We start from the raw sequence: 7,490 nt of genomic DNA, 5'->3' as shown, positions 1-7,490 counted from the left end.
TCCTGCTCCTCCTCCTGAAACTTCACGTAATCACGCTGAACGGGCAATTTTTCTTAGGGCCACAAGGCTCACTCATATAATTTTTCTAAAAAATTTTTATACGTTTCAATGCTCTTAAAAGCGTTGGAACTTTAACTTGAAACAATTTTTCGTTAAACTGGGCTGCCTCCAGGCCTAGTTACCACTTAAGCCACATTAACCAAAGCGATTAATGGGTTTCACCTGCCATCTTGGTTGGGCATGGCCAATTTTTACTGAGGTACATTAGTACTGTTGGTACACCAATTTTTTTGGGCCCTCACCTACAGTGTAATCATAGCAATTTCTATGTTCTTCGCCTGCACTCATGGTACAGAAAGGTGTGTGGGGTTGGCCTACACTTTAGCTACATAAATGTAACTTGGGCCTTGGCTATACTGCAGCTACTGAAATGGAACTAAGACTGCGCTCCCACTATACTGCTGCTTCGGAATTGTTCCTGGGGCCTGTGTAGGCTGCTACTATTACTTAAATGGAACTTAGACTATGCTCCTCCTATACTGCTGCTTCGGAATTGTTACTGGGGCCTGTCTTGAGTGCTACTATTACTGAAATGGAACGAAGACTGCGCTCCCACTATACTGCTGCTTCGGAATTGTTACTGGTGCCTGTCTTGAGTGCTACTATTACTGAAATGGAACGAAGACTGCGCTCCCACTATACTGCTGCTTCGGAATTGTTACTGGGGCCTGTCTTGAGTGCTACTATTACTGAAATGGAACGAAGACTGCGCTCCCACTATACTGCTGCTTCGGAATTGTTACTGGTGCCTGTCTTGAGTGCTACTATTACTGAAATGGAACGAAGACTGCGCTCCCACTATACTGCTGCTTCGGAATTGTTACTGGGGCCTGTCTTGAGTGCTACTATTACTGAAATGGAACTAATACTGTGCTCCCCCTATAATGCTGCTAGTGATATGTTAGTGGGGCCTGTCCTAATGCTACGGCTGAAATGTTACGAATTATGGGCTCTGCCTATACCGCTGCTAATGGTATGTCTCTAGGGTGTGGAAACAGAGTTTTCCCAAAGACATGATGGCGGCGAGGCGATTTCCCACCAACGCGGTTACTGTTAAGGTGCATATAACCACGGACATGTGGAGAGGACACGTAGTGCCTCAAAAACATCCCCCGCCACGGCCCACTTAATCCTGGCCACATTCCGAAAACCAACAAAATAAAACCGCGCTACTAGGTCCGCAGTCACCACCACATTACCACCAACGCAGTTACTGTTAAGGTGCATATAACCACGGATACTTGGAGAGGACACATAGTGCCTCAAAAACATCCCCCTCCTCCTCCAACAATGAAAACATTCTTGGCAAATGCCTTTGCATTGGTTCGTCTGGTGGCAGTCCAAGAATTTCACCTTTACCGACACAACAAGAAAGCCCCCCCCCCACCATCCCCCCGCCACGGCCCACTTAATCCTGGCCACATTCCGAAAACCAACAAAATACAACCGCGCTACTAGGTCCGCAGTCACCACCACATTACCACCAACGCGGTTACTGTTAAGGTACATATTACCAGTCTGACTGGGGCATGCAGACACCTTGACAGAATGAATAGTGTGTGGCACATAGGTTCCCCATTGCTATGCCCATGTGTGCAGCTCCTGATGGCGGTGGCACAGGATTATATTTCTCATTGCTTCTGTACAGCATTGTGGGCTATCGCCACACCACTTTTAAAGAGGGTCGCTGCCTAGCCGTGCCAACCCTCTGCAGTGTGTGCCTGCAGTTCCTCCTCATGGCAGACACACTTATAAATAGACATGAGGGTGGTGTGGCATGAGGGCAGCTGAAGGCTGCGCAGGGACAATTTGGTGTGCGCTGTGGACACTGCGTCGTGTAGGGGGGAGGGGGGTTGGGCAGCATGTAACCCAGGAGAAGTGACAGCAGAGTGTCATGCAGGCAGTGATTGTGCTTTGTTGGAGGTAGTGTGGTGCTTAGCTAAGGTATGCCATGCTAATGAGGGCTTTTCAGAAGTAAAAGTTGTTGGGAGGGGGGGGGGGCCCACTCTTGCCGGTATTGTGGCTTAATAGTGGGACCTGTGAACTTGAGATGCAGCCCAACATGTAGCCCCTCGCCTGCCCTATCCGTTGCTGTGTCGTTCCCATCACTTTCTTGAATTGCCCAGATTTTCACACATGGAAACCTTAGCGAGCATCGGCGAAATACAAAAATGCTCGGGTCGCCCATTGACTTCAATGGGGTTCGTTATTCGAAACGAACCCTCGAGCATTGCGAAAATTTTGTCCCGAGTAACGAGCACCCGAGCATTTTGGTGCTCGCTCATCTCTATTAATCAGGTATCGCAGGGTTTATCCTCAAAAAATCACGCTGCTCACGTTTCTGCAGTTTGGGACATAGGGATCTCTTAATTCTTTTATTGTATAATCTCTTCCTCTAGATAATGTTCCGACAGTCCATATAAACAGTATAAACGGACGCTTAGGTCTATTTCACATAGCAAGCATCCACTGTCATGCACATAATGTTCCCGGAGACCATACCCTCCTTTCTCGAGCATACTGACGTGGGTCAGCCTCTGATTTATATACTATTACAAATACACTATATGGTTTCTAGAATATTAATATGATCATTATAAACTTAAAGGGGTTTTCCACTGAAATGCTATTGATGACGTATCATCAGGATAGGTCAGCAATAGTTGATCGACCGGGGTCTGCCTCTCGGGACCCCGACCAATCAGCTGTGTAAGTGTATGCTGTCAGCGCCACAATAGCAGAGGAAAGAGCAGAAGCCTCCGTGCCGACCTCTGTGTAGTGGCCGGTGCTTGTAACTGCATGCACGGCTCTTATTGAAATCAATGGGAGCCGTGCCTGCAGTTACAATCGTTGGCCACTACACAGAGGTCAGCGCAGAGAATTCTGCTCCAACCTCTGTGTTATTGTGATGCTGACAGCATTCGCTCGCTCAGCTGATCGATCGAGGTCCCGAGCGGCAGACCTATTGATGACAGGTCATCAATAGTATTTTAGTGGAAAACCCCTTTAACAATAAGTTATACATCCCATTATCACTTCCTACTTAATTTTGAAAAAGGTTTAAAGTTACATGTTTCAAAGCATCTAATATCGCTGTCAATGACCATACTTGCTAATATAATAATACAAAGATATACAATGGATGGTATAAACAAGACCTCCTAGCACAATACAAAGGCAGAATCTAATAACTTTTTGCCTTGCAATGTTCACGCTGCGGAATTCTACCGCGGAATTCTGCAGCGTGAAAGAAATTGCGGCATGTCCTAATTGCTGCAGAAAAACGCCCGGCCAGCTTCCATTGTAGTCATTGTGAGCACAGCGAAAGTATCACGTGGTTACGCGTCACTGCCCATCGCCAGCGCGTCATGCACTGCATTGTGCATGCGCACCGGTTCGCTAGACGGGACTTGTGTGGCGGTTCCAGAGAGGTGAGAAGGGGGTCTTTGGGGGGCGCAATATTCCGCTGGTGGAGTCCGACATGGCCGTGGGCATGAAGCCTAAGGCCTCCTTCCCACGAACGGATTTACGCCGCGTAAATTCGTGGCACAAATCCGCTGCGTGGCCCCCTGCTATTAGGTTCTATTGAACCTAATAGCACAATGCTCACGATGCGTAATTCCACCGCGGAATTACGCACCGCGATTTCTCCCGTCCTCACCCGCAGCATGCTCTATTTGCTGCGGGTGAGGACGGGCTGTACGCGCTGACGACTTCCATTGCAGTCAATGGAAGCCGTCCGTTCACGCTATCTCCCGCTGTAACCAGCGGGAGATAGCGTGAAAAAACGCTTCCCCACCTACCGCCGCAGCGTCATTTGATGCGGCCGGCGCGTCACGTGACACTGCCGGCCGCGTCACGTGACGCGGTGGGCGTGTCACACGACGCGACGGCGGTGGGCGGGGAAGCGTCTTCACGCTATCTCCCGCAGGTAAGTATAGGGGCTCTGGGGGGCGCCGTGACGGGCTTCACTGCGTAATATTACGCGGCGGAGCCAGTCACGCTCGTGGCAAGGAGGCCTTAAGGTTCCTTGTTTTATTGTGAGTCTATACACTAATATTTACAAACATATTACCGCAAAGGGAAAAATCAACTCAAATCTCACTGTGGCAACATGTACCTATATACTAACATAAAGCTATACAAGGGCCGGTAAAAACACAACATCCCAACAGAATGCAGACATCCTGCACTTGGGCAATGCTCCTCCATATACCGTAGCAATCTGCCTGTCTGCTTTCTTTTATAAAGCGGTGCTTTTGCCTGTCCTTATATATCGTTTGTATTAGTGTATTGCTAAATATGGCTGTTGGCAGTGATATTTGAGTTGACCTATCCCTTTGCAGTGATATGCAATTCATCTAGCTTAGGCCGGCTGCACGCGACCAGGTTGGATTCCACATAAGGGAGCCCACAGCAGAATCCAAACCTTAGCTTAATCGCACCATTTATTTTTTTTAAATGTAATTGCAGAGGGGTTGCGGGTCGGACGGCTTCCATTGACTTTAATGGAAGCCATCCATGCTGAATCTGCACTCAAATAGAGCGTGCTGGAATTTTTCCTCCACGAGCAGAAATCGCTATTTATTTTCGCTGATGTACAGGAAAAAACGCTTTTCCATAGCATGCTATGGAAGCTATTTGCTGCGGCATCCAGAGGTGGACGCCTGCTCCAGATTCCGCAAGGCAAATCTATCCATGTGCAGGCGGTCTTAACCCTTTCCAATCCACTGTCTGGCATCTAAAGACATTATGATTTAATGCTGTACAACTTCGATGTTGGAAGACGCCCGTCGGGGTTCTCTTACTGTATATTGCCAGCCTCTCTGCTGTCGGAGCCTATCCAACGTGTCACCTCATGCAGTACTGGCTTTAGCCAGCATATAGCGCTGTTGTATAACAGCAGAAAAAGAGTAAGCTCCCTATGAAAACCAGGATACAAATTGGATTGGAAAGGGTTAATTATAAAGAATGTCTCCTTTTGTAATAAATATCTGGAATTATTAGCATCATTAATGGCTGATAATCTTCACTTCTTCTAAGATTTGCCAATTCAGTTCATATACTTCATGTCTTCTTCAAAAAAATGTCTTGCTACTGATGTTTCAGCATATGTACGCTCACTTACAACGCTGCTGCTACCTGGTCTTGCTGTACCTTGTTGTACCGCCTGCTCTTTTTCTTTTAACTCTTGATAAGTTCTTTTTTATGATTTATGTTTTTTTTGTTAGTCTAGACTGCTGTCGTAAATTTCCCACATGAACATTTTAAGGGCTCATTTACATCATATTGTATTTTAACTGATTTCTGCTAAAAAAAAAAAAAAAACACGATGAGATCATGCCGTTATGTCATCTTGTAAAATGCCAGGCAGCTGAATGGGAACCAAATGGCCTAGGGTTACCATCTTCTTTCTCCCAAAATGGAGTAGGAAAATGGAAACCCCTAGTGCTAGCGTGAACTAGCCATAAGAAATATGAGAACACTTTTATTGATACACATATAGAATTCTATTAGAGGAATATCTATGTGCTTCATCAAATTATAAACTTCTCTGCATTATAGAACTGCAATTGCTTCAATTTAAACAAGCAGCAGTTTCTTTCTTTTGAGTAGCTGAAAATCTTTGCTTACTGATGTTTTTCTTTTTAATTTCTCCTATAGGCCACTTTCAGACAAGCGTATTATTCTCCGCATTTGGCCAAAGTTTTGTGGACCATAATAAAGAGTTAGTGTAAATCTATGTATTTATTTACATGGCTGTATTTTTCACAGCTGTTTCTAAAAACGCAGCAAGTGCTGTATTTGCATCTAAAAGAACCTGTGGGATTTTTTGATGCACGTTTTTTTGACACCAAGATTTCTCTCCGTCAAAAGATAGAACTTGTCCTATCTTTTGACCACACAATGCCAGCAGCTCCATAGACTGCTATGGGAGACTGCGAGCCATCCCTCAAAGAGGGGGGGGGGGGAGTTTAACACTGCAGGGATGAAGGGAATCCCTGCGGAAATAAAGGTAGTCCCCATGGAGATGAAGGGAGTCCCCGTGGGGATGAAGGGAATCCCTGCAGGGATAAAGAGAATCTCCGTGGAGATGAAGGGAGTCCCCTGGGGATTCCCTTCATTGTTCTGGCTGCCGAGGAATTTTGGGGCTGTGGCGTCAGTGCACTTCAGGTAAACTTACGAAAAATAGCCGCAACTTGGTCACAGCTATTCTGTGTTCACGTGATTTAGTGCTCCGTTAGGCATGATTTTTTGGCATGGCTATCGGAGCACTGCAATGACGTTCGTTTGAAAGAGGCCTTAAACATCTTTGTCTAACTTTATGCCACCTATTAGGTGGCTCAGATTACACCAGTCTGTGCCTTCAGTTTTTGGCCCATAATGGCACAATAAGCCACGCCTCCTTTCTGCTGGAGTCACACCTCCCTTTAGTGAAACCATGCTTCTTTTTTCATGCAGTATTTTGAAATGTCTAAAATACATTAGGTACAAAGCATGTAGACAGTTTTCTGATGCAATTTGCAGTAGAAAACAGGCAGATTTTCAGTGTATTTTTTATTACCTTTTTTTGTCAAAATTTTTAGATTTTTTACAGGTTATTTTTGGTGCTTTTTATATTTTCTTTTTTTCTTATAGTGAAGATGGAGAAAGGCCACAAAAACACCATACACAGCATGCTGAGATATTGAAAAAATGCCATGGACCCAAAAGAAACACACCAGCGCATTAAAAAAAAAGTAGTGCATTTCATAGCTTCCTGCTGATCTAGAATTAACATCTGGGCATAGCATTTTGAATTTTAAAAAAAACTGAGCAAAAACAATCTGTGTCAAAAAACGCAGTGCTTTTGCGAAAAAAGACTAAGGCCGCTCTCTACCACAATTAGTGTGAGTTTTTCCACTGTGAAAGTCGCCGTATCGTGTGGGTTTTGGCGCCTTTTGCTGTACTTCCTGGGCTGCCAGGGACCATTCACATGAGCGTGTGATTGAAATGGCTGTCAGGGTGTGCGTGCTGGGACCGGTGGTTTTACAGGTTTCCAGGAGCACACCTTCACAGGTGTGGAATAATTGTGCTGGCTGGGTGTGGATTTCCCTAGCCAGCCAATATCTACTGGTCTGCTGCACATTTATACCAGCTCCTCTGCATAAGGAAGCTGGTATCCCTTCACTCAGAGTTAGGTGTTATGCATGTTAGTCTGTAGTATCTCTCTCACCTTCCCTGAGGACAGTATGGACACCTGTTGTCCTGCGTCTGCATTTTATGCAGACCCCCTTTTTTCTTTCCCTTTCACAGGTGCGGACTCTAGACGTCTGTTGTCTCATATGGTCAGATTGGTGATTCCTGAAATGGTTCTCTTTATGTCAGCATAGTGGCTAACTCTCTTTCCCCTTGGTGTGAGGACTCTTGGACTAGCTGTGGTTTGATAT

The sequence above is a fragment of the Eleutherodactylus coqui genome, chromosome 2, assembly GCF_035609145.1.
Source record: "Eleutherodactylus coqui strain aEleCoq1 chromosome 2, aEleCoq1.hap1, whole genome shotgun sequence".
Lineage (NCBI taxonomy): Eukaryota > Metazoa > Chordata > Amphibia > Anura > Eleutherodactylidae > Eleutherodactylus > Eleutherodactylus coqui.
This window is presented reverse-complemented; position numbering follows the sequence as displayed.